General features: G+C 45.4%; 1 long non-coding RNA gene across 1 annotated transcript in view; it reads right to left on the bottom strand.

Annotated features, from left to right (window-relative positions):
- The window catches only part of LOC142181497 (uncharacterized), a 45,763-nt gene continuing 27,705 nt past the window's right edge, over nucleotides 1–18,058 (bottom strand). Inside the window, exons 2-3 of the long non-coding RNA XR_012710159.1 lie at nucleotides 8,320–8,378; nucleotides 1–231 (exon numbers count right to left, since the gene is read on the bottom strand). This is a non-coding gene — a long non-coding RNA (uncharacterized LOC142181497). The remainder of the gene's footprint in view (nucleotides 232–8,319; nucleotides 8,379–18,058) is intronic.

The raw sequence follows: 18,058 nt of genomic DNA, 5'->3' as shown, positions 1-18,058 counted from the left end.
CGGAATGTCAAATAAACATGAAAGCTACACAGCCCCAAATATCTGGTGTCATGAGTCTAGAGACTCTAATATATGTCTGAGCATCTACTACATCACAAGCCTAGAAAATACGGAAAAATAACAAGATAGGGAGGAGAAAACAGGGTTGCGGACGCCATGCAGCTACCTAGAAATCTTCGGCAAACGCTGAATCAGCTGAAGACCCTCACTCGATTGCTCGGGCACCTGGATCTGCACACAAGGTGCAGGGAGTAATGTGAGTACGCCAACGCAGTAAGTAACTAAGGTAAATAAGGACTGAAAGCAGAGACGAGCAGTTCAAAAGCATATACTGAATAAACAGCAGAATAACAGATCAACTTTACAGTTTAAAACTAGTTTCGTCATTAAATCAACATTTTCAGTTTAAACACTTGAAACTATATACTTAGCAATATTTCCAATAGAGGCTTATTTAAAAGAAGGGTGAAATCAGTGAAAACATCGTAACTGGGCCCCTTGGGCAAGGAATCACTCAAAATATAGCCTTTCGGGCAGCCTCTCAGTCACTTGTGACTCAACTCTCGTCACTCAGTCTCTTTAATATCTCGTAATAATAGAAATCATAATAACCACTGCGACGTGCAGCCCGATCCATAATTTATAGTCGACTACGCTCACTGGGGGTATGTAGACTCCAGAGGGGCTCCTACAGCCCAAGCATCATATCGCTGCGGCGCGTAGCCCGATCCAATATATATATCGTTGTGGCATGCAGCCCGATCCATATAAGTATCGTTGCAGCATGCAGCCCGATCCATAACTCACATATATAAATATCCTCACAGTTAGTTTCTCAACTTCTCTCAGTCATTAACCTCACACAAATTAGGGAACTCAATCCGAATAGTCCTCTCATTTAGAAGTGGAAAGATAAAACCAGTTTTAAACATTTAAACAGGTAAAACATGACTGAGGATATGCTTTTATCAAGTAAAGTGAGGAAAAACAACCAAAATACCCCTAAGGGTTTCTATAGGTCGCACAAGGCCCCAAACATGGCTATAACCCATAATATAGTATAAATATCCAAAATACGGAATAATATAATATTTCCAAATCAAATACACGGCTTAATGGTCGCTACGGGATGGACCAAGTCACAATTCCTACCGGTGCACACCCACACGCTCGTCACCTAGCATGTGCATCACCGCGTTTATCAAAACAAGTCAAATACCGGGGGTTTTGTACCCTCAGTTCCAGATTTACAATGGTTACTTACCTCAAACCGGTGAAAATACTACTTTGCGATGACTTTGGCCCTCGAATTGGCCTCCACTCGTGTTGAATCTATCCAAAATCAGAATCACGACATCAAAATATACTAAGGGAACGAAGCCCAAGTGAAAACAATCAAATAATACCAAAAATCTCGAAATTGTCCAAACTCGACCCCTGGGCCCACATCTCGAAACTCGATAAAAATTACATCACCAGAATCCTTATCCTCCCACGAGTCTATACATATCAAGAACACTAAAATCGGAGTTCAAATGACCCCATAAAATCCTCATTAAAGTCTATTAATCTTAAGCCCTAATTCCTCAATTTTAGGCTTAGATTCCATGATTTATTAGGTAGATTTCACAATAGAATCGAGTTTTAACTCCAAAATTCTTACCTCCAAATGTTTCCCTTGAACCCCTCTTCAATCTCCTTCAAAAATCTCCAAAAACGACCAACTATGGAGGAAATAAACTCCACATTCGCGGACAAGACGACCTTTTAAACTTTCTGCCTAGGCCTGAAAATCCATCTTTGCGAACGCGGTCAAAGCCTCGCGTTCGTGAAGCACAACTTAACTTTGACCAATTTTCCTCTTATGCGATCGCGACCAAACCCTCGCGAACGCGATGCTTTACCTAGACGGACCTTCGCGAATGCGTTCCATCCATCGCGAACGCGATGAGTTAATTCCACTGAAACTCAGCCTCTCAATTCCTTCTACGCGAACGCGACTACACACCCGCAAACGCGATGCACCTACGCCGAACCCTTCGCGAATGCGGAGACCTCATCGCGAACACGAAGGCTTAATTTCCACCTTTCTCGACTGACCCTTCGCGAATGCGAGGACCCTCTCGCAAACGCGAAAGTCTCTTTTCTGCAGTACTGATCTATAATTTTCTATAGGTTCCAACTTCATGAATTGGCCCGATAGACCACCCAAAACTCACCCCGAGGCATCCGGGACCTCAACCAAAGGCACCAACATATCCCAAAACTTCATTCAAACTTGTTCCAATCTTCAAAACACCTCAAACAACATCAAATCAACTAAAACACATCGAATTCAAGCCTAAGTTTCTAAAAATCTTCCGAATTCCGCTTTTGAGCAAAAATCCAACCAAACCACGTCCGAATGACCTAAAATTTTGCACACACATCTCAACTGACACATCGGAACTACTGCAACTCTCGGATTCCATTTCGACCGCTAGATCAAAATCTCACCTACCAACCGGAAATTGCCAAAAATCCATTTTCGCCTATTCAAGCTTAAATCTACTCCGGACCTCCAAAACTCATTCTGATCACGCTCCTAAGTCCCAAATCACCTCCCGAAACTAACCGAATCATCGGAACTCACATCCGAGCCCTCTAACACATAAGTCAACATCCGGTTGACCTTTCTAACTTAACCTTCCTTAAAAGAGACTAAATGTCTCAAACCTTACCAAAATCATTCCGAATTCGATCCGACCAACCCGATACCACATAACACGGATAAACAAAGCATAAAGAAGTGGAAATGGGGAAAACAAAGCGGTAACTCATGAGACGACTGGATGGGTTGTCACATCCTCCCCAACTTAAACAAACGTTCTTCCTCGAACGAGTCAAGAAACATACCTGAAGCCCCAAACAGATAAGGATATCTGCTCCGCATCTCTTGCTCGGTCTCCCAAGTAGCCTCCTCCATGGGCTGACCTCTCCACTGCACTTTCACTGAAGCTATATCCTTCGACCTCAACTTTCAAACCTAGCGCTCCAAAATAGCTGTTGGCTCCACATCATAAGTCAAGTCACCATCCAGCTGAACCGTGTTGAAATCTAGAACATGAGACAGGTCCCCAACATACTTCTGGAGCATAGAAACATGAAATATCGGATGCACGCTTGACAAGTTGGGTGGCAAAGCAAGCTCATAAGCCACCTCCCCAATCCTCCAAAGCACCTCAATAGGCCCAATGAACCGCAGACTCAATTTCCCTTTCTTCCCAAATCTCATAACACCCTTCATGGGTGAAACCTTCAACAAAACCTTCTCGCCAACCATGTAGGACACATCCCGAACCTTCCTATAATTATAGCTATTTTGTCTCGACTGCGCTGTACGAAGCCTCTCCTAAATCACCTTCACCTTTTCTAAGGCATCCTGCACCAAGTCTGTCCCTAGTAGCCTAGCCTCACCGGGCTCGAACCAACCAACCAGAGATCTACACCGTCTCCCATACAAAGCCTCATATGGAGCTATCTGAATACTCGACTGGTAGTTGTTGTTATAAGTAAACTCTACAAGCGGTAGAAACTGATCCCATGACCCTCCGAAATCAATGACACAAGCACGCAACATGTTCTCCAATATCTGAATAGTGCGCTTGGACTGTCCATCCGTCTGAGAGTGAAAAGTTATGCTCAACTCAACCTGAGTACCCAACTCTTGCTGCACAGACCTCCAAAACTGCGAAGTAAACCGAGTGCCCCTATTTGATATGATGGAAACTGGGACACCATGCAAACGAACAATCTCCCGGATATAAATCTCTACCAACCGCTCTGAAGAATAGGTAGTACACACCGGAATGAAGTGCGCGGACTTGGTCAGCCGATCCACAATCACCCAAATAGCATCGAACTTCCTCAAAGTCCATGGAAGTCCAACTACAAAGTCCATAGTGATCCTCTCCCACTTCCACTCGGGAATATCCATCTACTATAGCAAGCCACCCGGTCTCTGATGCTCATATTTCACCCGCTGACAATTGAGACATCGAGCTACAAATCCCACAATGTCTTTCTTCATTCTTCTGCACCAATAATGTTGCCTCAAATCATGATACATCTTCGCGGCACCCGGATGAATGGAATATCACGAGCTATGGGCCTCCTCCAGGATCAACTCCTGAAGCCCATCTACATTGGGCACACAAATCTGGCCCTGCATCCTCAACACCCCATCACCACCAATGGTCACATCTCTGGCATCATCATGCCGAACTCTGTCCTTAAGGACAAGCAAATGTAGATCATCATACTGGCGCTCTCTGATGAGATCATATAAGGAAGATCGAGAAACCACGCAAGCCAACACCCGACTGGGCTCCGAAACATCTAACCTCACGAACGGATTGTCCAATGCCTGAACATCAACTGCAAGAGGTCTCTCCCCAACTGGAATATATGCCAAACTCCCCATACTCATTGCCTTTCAGCTCAAAGCATCATCCACCACATTGGCCTTCCCTGGATGGTACAATATAGTGATATCATAATCCTTAAGCAACTCCAACCATATCCCCTGCCTCAAATTAAGATCCTTTTGCTTGAATAAGTGTTGGAGACTGGCGATGATCAGTGAACACCTCACAAGACATGCCATATAAGTAATGCCTCCAAATCTTCAATGCGTGAACTATGGCAGCCAACTCCAAATCATGAACGGGGTAGTTCTTCTCATGGGTCTTCAACTGACGAGAAACATAAGCAATAACTCTACCCTCCTGCATCAACACACATCCAATCCCAACTCTCGAAGCATCTCAATACACATTATATAAACCTGAAGCTGATGGAAAAACCAACACTGGAGCTGTGGTCAAAGCTACCTTGAGCTTCTGAAAGCTCTCTTCACACTCATCCGACCATACAAATGAAGCACCCTTATAAGTCAACTTGGTCAAGGGCGATGCGATAGATGAAAATCCCTGAACAAACCGGCGATAATAGCCTGCCAAACAAAGAAAGCTGCGAATCTCTGTGGCTGAGGACAGTCTGGACCAACTCTGAACTGCCTCTATCTTCTTTGGATCAACCTGAATACCATCGCTGGACAACACGTACCCCAAGAAAGCCACTGAACTGAGCCAAAACTCACTTGGAGAATTTTGCATAAAGCTTTTCCTCCCTCAATCTCTGCAACACAACTCTCAAATGCTCCACGTGCTCCTCCTGACTATGCGAATACACCAGCATATCGTCAATGAAGACAATGACAAACGAATCAAGATAACGCCGGAACACGCTGTTCATTAAATGCATGAACACTGCTAGGGCATTGGTTAGCCCAAAAGACATCACCAGGAACTCATAATGACCATATCGGGTCCTGAAAGATGTCTTAAGAATATCCGAGTCCCTGATCTTCAACTGGTGATAATCTGATCATGGAGAACACTCTCGCTCCCTAAAACTGGTCAAATAGATCATCAATGTGAGGCAAGGGATACTTGTTCTTAATTGTTACTTTGTTTAATTGCCTATAATCAATGCACATTCTCATAGTGCCATCATTCTTCTTCTTCACAAATAGAACCGGTGCACCCCAATGTGACACACTAGGCCGAATGAACACCTTATCGAGGAGTTCCTGAAGCTGCTCTTTTAATTCCTTCAACTCCAATGGTGCCATACGATACGATAGAACAGAAATGGGCTGAGTGCCCGGCACCAGGTCAATTCCAAAATCAATATCCCTGTCCGGTGGCATGCCCGGCAGGTCTGTAAGAAACACATCGGGAAAATCCCTCACAACTAGAAGAGAATCAATGTTGGGAGTCTCAGCTCCGACATCCCTCACAAATGCTAGATATGAAAGGCAACCCTTCCCAACCATAGGCTGGGCCTTCAAGAATGAGATCACTCTACTGGGAACATAATCAGTCAAACCTCGCCACTCAATCTGTGGCACACCCGGTATAACCAATATGACTGTCTTGGCATGACAATCCAGAATCGCATGACACAGAGATAGCCAATCCATGCCCAAAATGATATTGAAATCCACCGTACATAATAGTAAAAGATCCACTCGGGTCTCTAGACCCCCAATAGTCACCACACACGATGGGTACACACGGTCTACAACAACAGTATCACCCACTGGAGTAGATACATGAACAGGTGAAACAAGAGACTCACGGGGCATATCCAAATAATAGGCAAAGTATGATGACACATAAGAAAAGGTGGAACCGGGATCAAATAATACAGAGGCATCTCTGTGGCAGACTAAAACAATACCTGAAATCACGGCATCTAAAACAGCAACATCTAGTCTACCTGGGAGGGCATAGAAATAGGTCTGACCACCACCTGATCGACCTCCCCCTCTAGGGAGATCCCTAGCTGACTGACCTCCACCCCTAGCTGGCTGGGAGGGTGGTGAAGTAACTGGAGCAGAAGTCGAAGGCTGATCCCTCTACTGAGACTGACCATCACGAAGTTGAGGACAATGCCTCCTCATATGCCCAAACTCTCCACACTCGTAACAACTCCCCTGTGCTGGAGATGGGGACTGAAGGGAACCCTTGGCACCGAAGTGACCAGTAGAATGAATTGGCATGGAAGAACCCTACACTGATGGAGCTCGGGACGAACTCTAGGATGGAAGAGCACTGAGTGATGAGTAGCCCTGATGAGAACTGTGAGAACCATAACCCGATGGTGCCCCACGATAACCTGGGCGAGCTAATAAGCCTACCTGTATGGGCGACCTCTGCCCTGCTGGAACTGGCCCCTCGAAAGAGCACTACTAAAGCTACCAGATCCCCGAGGCCTCTTGGCCTTCTTCTCCTCTCGCTCCTAGCGGCTAACCGACTCAATCTCATGGGCGATATCAACAACCTCCTTGAATGTAGCACCTGTCACCCTCTCCCTAGTCATGAGAATCCGAAGTTGATATGTGAGACCATCAACAAACCTCATAATCCTCTCTATATCTATGGGAACCAACCAAACCGCATAACGGGCTAACTCGGAGAACCGCATCTCATACTGTGTCACAGTCATCTCTCTCTGACGCAACTGCTCGAACTGCCTGTGCAACTCCTCTCGGTGAGACTGTGGCACATACTTCTCTAGAAAGAGAACAGAGAACTGCTGCCAAGTAAGGGGCGCCGCACCAACAAGCCTACGCCTCTCATACGCCTCCCACCAAGTGAAGGCAGCCCCAGAAAACTGAAAGGTGGTAAAAGCTACACCAAGGGTCTCTAGAATCCCCATTGTACGAAGCATCCTTTGGCACTTATCTAAGAACCCCTAGGTATCCTCGCCCTCTACACCGCTAAAAGTCAGAGGTTTGAGTCTACCAAACCTCTCTAGTTGACGATGCTCATTGTCTGGCATAACTGGTACCACAAACTCCTGAGCTGGTGCAACTGGCTGGGCTGGAGGTGCCCCCCGGTGTCTGAAGTCCCTGCACAACCTACTCAGGTGTACAAGTAACGAGAGTTTGGGTGCCTCCCCCGGCTTAAGAAGTAGATGCGGCCGTAGTAACTGAGACCGGCTGAGCGAAATCGGTACACACTGATAAGATCTGAGCTAAAGCCTCCTGAAGGCCTGGAATCATAATAGGCACAGCTGGTGCCTGAGCTGGTGCTGATGTAGCATCCACAACTGGCCTGATCCTAAATGGGGGCAGCTGGTGGATCTGTAGGTGCTGCCCTAGCTGCTTTGCCCCTACCACGGCCTCGGCCGTGTCCTCGGCCCCTGGTGGCCCCAACTGGTGGTTGTACACCCTGCATGGTAGCACATGTCCTCACCATCTGTGAGAGAATGGAATCGGATCAACAGATTCGCATGACAAGAATTTCAAGAATATGAAGATTTTCCTAAAGGTTCTGCAGCCTCTAGAGGTTAAATACAGACGTCTTCGTACTGATCCGCGAGACTTTACTAAACCGGCTCATGACTCGTGAGACTTATGTAACATAGGCTCTGATACCAACTTGTTACAACCCCAGTTACCCGGTCGTGATGGCACCTATCACATTACTAGGCAAGTCAACCCAAACCATTAACTACAACAAGTTTCTTTTATAAAAACCACTTCAATCACAGATTTAGATACCAATTTTTCATAATAAGTATTTAAAACACAATTTCATACGCGGAATGTCAAATAAACATGAAGGCTACACATCCCCAAATATCTGATGTTACGAGCCTAGAGCCTCTAATATATGTCTGAGAATCTACTACATCACAAGCCTAGAAAATGTGGAAAAATAACATGATAGGGAGGAGAAAACAGGGATACGGATGCCATGCAGCTACCTGGAAATCTCTGGCAAACACTGAATCAGCTGAAGACCCTCACTCGGCCGCTCGAGCACCTAGATGTGCACACAAGGTGCAGGAAGTAATGTGAGTATGCCAACTCAGTAAGTAACTAAGGTAAATAAGGAATGAAAGCAGTGATGAGCAGTTCAAAATCATATACTGAATAAACAACAAAATAACGGATCAACTTTACAGTATAAAACCAGTTTCGTCATAAAGTCAACATTTTTAGTTTAAACACTTGAAATCATATGCTTAGCAATATTTCCAATAGAGGCTTATTTAAAAGAAGTGAGAAATCAGTGAAAACATCGTAACTGAGCCCCTCGGGCAAGGAGTCACTCAAAATATGGCCTCTCGGGCAGCCTCTCAGTCACTCATGACTCAACTCTCATCACTCAGTCTCTTTAATATCTCGTAATAATAGAAATCATAATAACCGCTGCAGCGTGCAGCCCAATCCATAATTTATAGTCGACTATGCTCACTAGGGGTGTATAGACTCTGGAGGGCCTCCTACAGCCCAAGCGTCATATCGCTGCGGCGCGCAACCCGATCTAATATATATATATATATATATATATATATATATATATATATCGTTGCGGGCGTGCAGCCCGATCCATATAAGTATCATTGCGCCATGCAGCCCGATCCATAACTCACATAAATAAATATCCTCACAGTTAGGTTCTCAACTTCTCTCACTCATTAACCTCACAGCTTCTCTGGCACAACAGTGGAAATTAGGGAACTCAGTCTGAATAGTCCTCTCATTTAGAAGTGGAAAGATAAAACCAGTTTTAAACATTTAAATAGGTAAAACATGACCGAGGATATGCTTTTAGCAAGTAAAGTGAGGAAAAACAACCAAAATGCCCCTAAGGGTTTTTACAGGTCGGCACAAGGTCCCAAACATGGCATACATCCCATAATACAGTATAAATATCCAAAATAGGAAATAATATAATATTTTCGAATCAAATACGCGGCTTAGTTGTAGGTACAGGATGGACTAAGTCACAATCCCTACCGGTGCACGCCCACACGCTCGTCACCTAGCATGTGCGTCACCGCGTTTATCAAAACAAGTCAAATACCGGGGCTTTTGTACCCTCAGTTCCAGATTTACAATGGTTACTTACCTCAAATCAGTGAAAATACTACTACGCAATGCGTTTGCCCCTCGAACGGCCTTCACTCACATCGAATTCTATCCAAAATCAGAATCAAGGCATCAAAATATGATTAGGCAACGAAGCCCAAGCGAAAACAATCAAATAATACCAAAAATCTCGAAATTGGCCAAACTCGACCCCTGGGCCCATGTCTCGAAACTTGATAAAAATTACATCATCGGAATCCTTATTCTTCCACGAGTCTATACATATCAAGAACACTAAAATCGGAGTCCAAATGACCCCTCAAATCCTCATTTAAAGTCTATTAATCTCAAGCCCTAATTTCTCAATTTTAGGCTTAGATTCCATGATTTATTAGGTAGATTTCACAATAGAATCAAGTTTTAAGTCCAAAATTCTTACCTCCAAATGTTTCCCCTTGAACCCCTCTTCAATCACCTTCAAAAAGCTCCAAAAACGACCAAATATGGAGGAAATAAACCCCACATTCGCGTACAAGACACGACCTTTTAAACCTTCTGCCCAGGCCTGAAAGTCCTTCTTCGCGAACGCGGTCAAAGCCTCGCGTTCTTGAAGCACAACTTAACTTTGACCAATTTTCCTCTTACGTGATCGCAACCAAACCCTCCCGAACGCGATGCTTTACCTAGATGGACCTTCGCGAATGCGTTCCATCCATCGCGAATGCAATGAGTTAATTCCACTGAAGCTCAGCCTCTCAAGTCCTTCTATGCGAACGTGACTACACACCCATGAACGCGATGCACCTACGACCATCCCTTCATGAACGCGGAGATCTCATCACAAACGCGAAGGATTAATTTCCACCTTCCTCGACTGACCCTTAGCGAATGCGAGGACCCTCTCGCGAACGCGAAGGTCTCTTTTCTGCAGCACTGACCTACAATTTTCTGTAGGCTCCAACTTCATGAATTGGCCCGATAGACCACTCCAAACTCACCCGAGGCCCTCGGGACCTCAACCAAAGGCACCAACATATCCCAAAACCTTATTCAAACTTGTTCCAATCTTCAAAACACCTCAAACAACATCAAATTAACTAAAACACATCGGATTCAAGCCTAAGTTTCTAAAAATCTTCCGAATTCTGCTTTTGATCAAAAACCCAACCAAACCACGTCCGAAAGACCTAAACTTTTGCACACACATCCCAACTGACACAATGGAACTACTGCAACTCTCGGAATTCTATTTTGACCCTTAGATCAAAATCTCACCTACCAACTAGAAATCGCCAAAATCCATTTTTGCCTATTCAAGCCTAAATCTACTCCGAACCTCCAAAACTCATTCTGATCACGCTCCTAAGTCCCAAATCACCTCCCGAAACTATCTGAATCATCGAAACTCACATCCGAGCCCTCTAACACATAAGTCAACATCCGGTTGACTTTTTCAACTTAACCTTCCTTAAAAGAGACTAAGTATCTCAAACCTTACCAAAATCATTCCAAATTTGATCCGACCAACCCGATACCACATAACACAGATAAACAAAGCATAAAGTAGCAGAAATGGGAAAATAAGAGCGGTAGCTAATGAGATGACTGGTCGGGTCGTCACAGAGGTACCACAATAACTAACAAGAATCTAAAGCACAACAACTCTAGGACAAGTAAATCACTTTAATGAATTAAATACACAACGACATAAACTAAATTACTACAACAACTAAGTATAATCTAGGAAGGACAGAAACACTTGCTAACTTTTATTTAATAAATGAAATATAAATGTCAAACCAAACTTAGGTTCACATACCTCTTTCCTCAAATAAGTATGGATATTTCTTTCTCATATCTTCCTCGACCTCCCACGTAGCCTCTTTTAAATCATGATTACTCCACAAAACTTTTACCAATTCTAAATTATTTACCGCGAAAATGGTAACAACAATTAAATTTATAAATGGGATTCTAAAAATACGTGATCTATTCCCGAGCTAGTTGTTAGAGCAGTTGATACTAATAATATGGAGTTTAATGATAAAAGGCTAGCAAAAATGAGATAGTAATCAAACCGAGGGGCCTGCTACCTGGGTATAGGTCTGATCGATGGTGGACCTCGGGGTCGACGTCAGGGTCAAGTTCGAGCTATCGGAGATAGTCGAGAATGGGATAATAACTGAGGATATAATTAAGCAAGGATCTTTACGGCCAATACTAAGCTATATAATGAAGAAAAAGTAAGAGAACGATGGATATAAAGGTGGCCTCGGGCCAGTAAGAATAAGCAATTTAGAAAGAAAAGAGAGAGAGAGAGAGGGACGGAGAGAGAGAGAAAGAGATATTATTGCATTTGTGGTGAAAATGGAGCAACATCAGCCCTTTACAAAGTGGCATGGATTCCCCTTATATAGGAGAGGGAATACCATATAGTACAAAGTGTATTGAATGTAAAGACATGGGGATGGGACGGCTAGGCAAAGTACGGGTATCTATTGAATATAGCCGCTTGCCTCGGGAATCCCCCATCTTCGGAACCTTCGTTGGGTCGCAGACAGATTCCTTATCCTTGGAATCTCTGTAGGGTCGCGGATGATCCTTGAGGGAGGGAGCTCGATCGTAATCCTACAGCCTCGAGATGCTGACATGACTTACCGAATGAACCTTAATGGCGGGAAATAGATCCCCCTGATTTCACCGCATACAGATAGTCTCCACGTTTCCTAGAACGAAGTAATAGGAAACGATATTGAATCGTTGTCTCGAGGTCATTATTTCCATGACATCAACCATCTAAGAGCATTAAATGTCATGCCCTAGTGAATCATGTAGGGTCGTCGTCAGATGCGCTGATCGAGAAACCCACTAACTGCCATCGTCTCTTCTGCTTCCCTAGCGATTCCTATAAATGCACTGGTTGCTAGATACTTCCCATATTCACCCTTTTTACAAGCCTGCGAGTCAGAATTTTGTTATTTGACCTCCTTTCCTCTTTTCATAGAAGGGTTTCTACCATTTTACATGGCTAGGACTTCTAGGACGGTTCCCCAACGGAATGATACTGCATCGTCGTCCCGATTACCTGAGGGAGAAAATAGATCGGTTCCCACTTTAGAGCAATGTACCCTACCTAATCTTGACACGTAGAAGGATTTTGACATCGATACTCCCTCATCTACGCCGGGCCGGTGTGAGCACGTGTCTCGATATGTTAGCATCGTGACCGATGTTAGCAAGGTGAGGAGGATTGCCGATGGAGCAAGGCGGTGGAGGTGGAGATTCCCGGCCCCAATGATAACATTACTGACTTCAAGGCTGGCTTCCTTTATATATACACTTACCCATTCACCCTGGGCCCTGATAAATCCGTCGAATCTCCTCCCTTGGAAATTGACCTGGTTATTCTTGACTTCTGCGCCCGATACCAGGTGACACTTGGTCAAATCTACCCATCCTTTTGGAGGATAGTGTTAATGCTTAGATATTTCACCGAAGGGGTTGAAGGTGAGGTTTTAACCCTTAATCATCTGATCAGACTGTACCGCCCTTAGCTATATCGAGGCATAAACAAGCTCTGCCACCTTACCAAAAATAATTTTTCACGAGCATTGATGAGGGGGAAGGATTGAGGATGGATGAGCAGGTTTATCCGAGTGAAGACCTCGGACATCATCTCGGCTCAGAGAATGCCCTTTCCAGAGCAATAGAATACCGAAGTTAACGAATTTCCCTTTAACCGCTTCTCGACTACTCTTTAGTTCGTCACAATAACCTCTTTATGCTTTCTGCAGCCGCTGCTTGCCATCCAGAGGTGGTCCTAGATTTGTCAGGATGAATCAGGCGTTTGAGCGAGAAGTTCCCATACCACGTTCGATATTGGACCGTCCTGGCTAAGGAGCGTTGGGTGACCAAGAATCATGGTGAGGTTCCTTTATCGCCTGTGCTTTGTATTTTGTATTTCCTTCCGAGCCCATAGCAAAAACGTATTGCGGTTATTGTGCTGGTGCAGGTCTTGGCAAGAATATGTAGATGAGGTCGCCCCTGATGGTAAAGTAGAGGCCTTGGAGCCTGGTATGAACAAGAAAAGGAAAAGTAGGGTAGTCGTTGCCTGACCTGATGGGACTATTGCTCTAACCTCCGGGTCTAATCCTGATCATCGTTCGTTGAGGAGGAGAACAAGGTCCAGTGCGAGAAATTTGTAGGCACCCCGATCGAAGGCTGCTAAGTCCGGAACGGCTGGCTCCGGCTGGGCTGATGAGCCGAGAGTCCTTGAAGAGTATGCTGATGTAGCTTCGAATCGCATGGCTGGATTCGATGTAGCTTCTGCTAGGAGGACCGTTGGCATTGATCTTGAGGGACCGGAGCTCGGGGCCTTCCAGGAATGTGGGTTGCCACTTGGAGAAATTGGTGAACCGAATGACTTCATTTTGAACTTTTCGGTTTCATCAGGGGAGCTGAGGGATGCCAAAAGGATGATCGGCTTCACAGCTGGGACTCCTCTCAAAGGGGGAGATTTTATTGCCAACATTTTTAATGGTGTAATCGACAGGCTGATCTCGATATTTCTGGTGCTGTTAAATCACAGAGAAGTCCATGCAACAGATGATAGTTGTCCCTTGAGTTTTTCTTTTTGCTCTCAGGCATTATTCGTCGTCTTTATTAACTTTCCCATTGTGCCTCAGTGTAAGGATATGTATGGCCATGCCATTCTTCGGCTCCGCGGGGAACTTTTTTGCCACAAGAAGGAGCATAAGAACATCGCTTCAAAGCTACAGGACTCGGAGGCTCGTTTTGCCCGGAGAGACAAAGATTTGGGAGAACTTTGGGCTGCTTTTACCTCGTATTCACACATGTTTTGAATTAATATATTCATTGACTTGCCATTCTCCCTTAGGTCGAGCAGAGTGACCCACGGATTAGTTAGTTGAAAGCGGAGATCTCCGGGATAAAAGAGCGAAACGAGATTGTGGCCGGGGAATTGGTGATATCCCGGGATCTTCTCACGGACACTCGTAGGGAGATTGTTACTTTGGCCGCGGCTAAGTCTGAGGTCAAACGAGATGCTTCCGCTTATAAGGAGGATGCGACCACAACGCATACAATGGTTTGTGACATGTCCATGGCAGCTAAGTAGAGACTAATTTGAGCTGTCGAGTATGCCAAAGCGGAGGCGAAGAGGGAGACCCTGGAAGAACTCGAGGCTAGAGGCTTCGAGTTGTCTATTGATTTGGAGGAGGCTCGTGCTGTGGAGGGAAGATTGGCACTCTAGATTGTCCCTGATAAGGGTGAAGACGATAGTGGCGAGGAGTAGTCTACGATCCCTTTTTGTATGCCTTCCTTTTTGCTTCATGTGTTCCCCCCGGGAAACGAATAGTGTAAAGATGTTTCTTCTCTTTGCCAATGTATAAAAGGAACTTTTATTCTATCATCCCTTCTCTCTGCTTTTTTGTTTATAGCAACTCATTGGTTGCTGGCAAGGTCCCTAATTTAGCCGAATGGTCAAATAGGCTAGCAGCTTGCTCGACCTACAATAGGCGCCGGTGGCGAGATCTATCAAAAGAGAGATGGGAAGCGAAGCATCATGGTAGGTTCCTGGCGTTCTGCCCCCCTAAGAGGTGGCTTCCTTCTTGCTGGCTCATATGATCTATCTGTTGCAGGCGTCGGGAGTCCTTTCGAAGCGAGATCGAGTTCCCCAAGGGAGGAGGAGAGATTTCTGGCCCCGAGGTCAAGGAATGCTGGTAAAAGGAAAGATGCTCTGGGGTGCAAGAAGGCTTGTGGTGAGGCGCCTTCTTCGTAGCGGTTAAGGGGAAGCAATTCGACCGACCGACAACCTTTTGGGATTGGTGCATCGTCGGACGTTGCTTCGGCCTTCGGCGAGGCTCAGCACTTTGGCCTTATGGTGAGTTTCGACCGCTGTAAGGATGTTCTAGCCCTGCGCTCCCTTCGGCAAGGCTCAATGCTTTCTCAGGCTTTTGATAGGCTCAAAGCCGAACTACTTCATTGCGAGACCTAGTTGCGGGATACTCGAAATAGGGAGAAATCCCTCAAACTTCTTTGTGCGGCAAAGGAAAGCGAGCTCGTCTCTTTACGGCGTGAGGTGGACCAGAGTCGGGCCTGGGAGGCCCTCTTGGAGAAATAGGTATCCTGCATCTCATGCTAGCCTGTATTCCCTTTTTGTCTCGCCGTCTTGATGTGTTGCTATTTCAGTTGAATGATAAGGCGGATGAGCTAGAACAACTCTGAGGCGAGGTTGGCAAAGACAAACAAGAATTTTTCGAGCTGTAGGCGCATATGAATGCCCATTCTGAGGCCAAAGAGAGGGCTCAGGCCGGGGCTTCCGCTCTTGAGGTGCAAACTTAGGCCGCCCGTGTGAATGATTCTGCTAGGGCGAAGATGATCGTGAGACTCTCATCTGAGATATCAAGGGCAAAAACTGAGGTGGTGAATGTATGGGCCGAGGTTGTGATGAATAATACCAGGGCGGGACAGAAAATGTCGGCTTATTCAAGAAGAGCTGCCACTGGTAAAGCTGAGCTGAAGAAGACCCTTGATCGTGTAAACAATATCAAGGAGTACGTGAGGTGCAGATCCCGGAGGGAAATCCTTGAGGAGATTCACGCCAAGGGCTTTGATCTCTCGGGGGAGATCGAGCAAGCCAAAGGAGAGGAGTACGATGCCAAGTTCCTACTGTCCGATGATGAGGAGGAGACCGCCGGGCTATAACTGCCAGGAAAAAAAGCGGAATGAGCATTCCCTGCCTTCTTTGTTGTGTATATATAGCTTTTATTATATGACGTAGGCCGAGATTGCGCTCCGTCGTCAATATGTAGAAATAAGAGGGGGAACCCTACAGCTTGTATCTTTTGTATTTCTGCTCGTTAGAGTTTCAATTGGGTCGATTCGACCCAGGATTTGCCCTTAGGCTTACGTGCTTTAACCATCTTCGGGTTCAGTCTCCGAGTCGGGTTCCGACTCGAGCTTAATTCACCCTCGAGTTTTGCGTTTGTTTGGACTGGCGATGATGGTTTTTATTTCTTTCCCTAGGGCGTTTGGCTGTTTCAACTATTCTGGTTCCAGTCTCCGAGTCGCATTGCGATTCGAGCTTTAATTGAACCTAAAGTTCTTTCCTGCATGTATAGGGGGCAACGATGGCCTTTTGTGCTTCGGGTCAAAGTGACCTTACAGACGCGTGGACCAGAGGCTCACTTGGCTGGTCAACATTAGCATTTATACTGGGCCCTTAGGCATGTTGCAGTTTAACTATTTTGGGTCCAGTCTCTGAGTCGCATTGCGACTCGAGCTTTAATTGACCCTTAAGTATTTTCAGATCGGCGATAGTGCCTCTTACGCTGTTTTGGTCATTAAGATCTTTCAATATGTGGCTTGGAGGCTTGCATAGTTAACTATTTTGGATCTGGTCTCCGAATCTGGTTACGATTCGAGCTCATTTTAATCCTCAAGTTGTCAATTTTTAAGCTGGCGACAATGACTCTTACGTTGTTTGGTCAAAGAGACCTTTCAATGTGCGGCTCGGAGGCTGTTTTGGCTGGCGACAATGGCTCTTACACTGTTTTGCCCGTAGGCTTTTTGTAGGCTTTGTTTTCCGCTCGTTAAGGTCTTTTGAAATAATTTTGCCTGACCTGTCATCGGCTTTGGAAGAACCTCGATTTCAAGTCGTTATCGGCGATGTTTGAGCACCTCGGAAGGTTCATAGCTCGTAGGCTGAGTAGGTCGAAGCCTTGTGATTTTGAGCTAACATGGTTGAAGCTCGTTTTTGCCTGTTGAGGGAAGTCTGTTTTAACCAGTTCTTTCCGAAGTATATTCGAAGTAGTGGCCTGCAATTTTTGTTTAGCGACAATCAGGCGTCCCTGAGTCACGTTAATTTGGTTGTATCAGCCATTTTGACCGTAGTCATATATGTTTGGCCGGAGCCATTTTTGATCTCGAGTGATAGTTTAGGCGTCTACACCGAGGGTATGCCCTTTTAGGACTATTACAAATGCGACGTATAGCTTGAACTTTGGGATTTTCATGCCTGTTGAGGTCTTAAAGTTTTTCATTCCTGTTGAGGTCTTACAGTTTGTCATGCCTGTTGAGGTCTTATAGTTTGTCATGACTGTTGAGTCTTATAGTTTGTCATGCATGTTAAGGTCTTACAGTTTTTGTTGTAATGTAGAATAGATCGGGTTACGTCGAGGCTGCCCGCTAGGGGTCTTACAGTTTCGGGTTTTCCAGTGCATGGCAATTAATGATAGTCTCCGAGCCATCGAGTTTGTTTAAGCTTGAAGACCGCATCTCGTGAGCTCGGAGTTGCCTTGTAGGGGATTTATGAGCCAGATTTTCGACCCTGGAGTCGTGTGAGTGCCAAATTGTTGACGTTAAGTCTCCGAGTATTTCGGGATGCATTTGGTGGAGGGGTCCCTGCCGGGAGTATACTTGAGATTTCCTTGTCTGGAGAATAAGATGCTGAAAAGATATCCTTTTATTGCTTGGTGTGAACATACATTGTTTCATTGTCGTGGGCTCGGCCCGCGCGGGCGCAGCTCCTTAGACTATTCGATCCGGTACATAATTCCCGATCGGGACTTAGTCTGCTGTTTCCCGGTCCTCCCGAGGGGACGGAGC

The sequence above is a fragment of the Nicotiana tabacum genome, chromosome 6, assembly GCF_000715075.1.
Source record: "Nicotiana tabacum cultivar K326 chromosome 6, ASM71507v2, whole genome shotgun sequence".
In the NCBI taxonomy this organism is placed as follows: domain Eukaryota; kingdom Viridiplantae; phylum Streptophyta; class Magnoliopsida; order Solanales; family Solanaceae; genus Nicotiana; species Nicotiana tabacum.
This window is presented reverse-complemented; position numbering and strand designations above follow the sequence as displayed.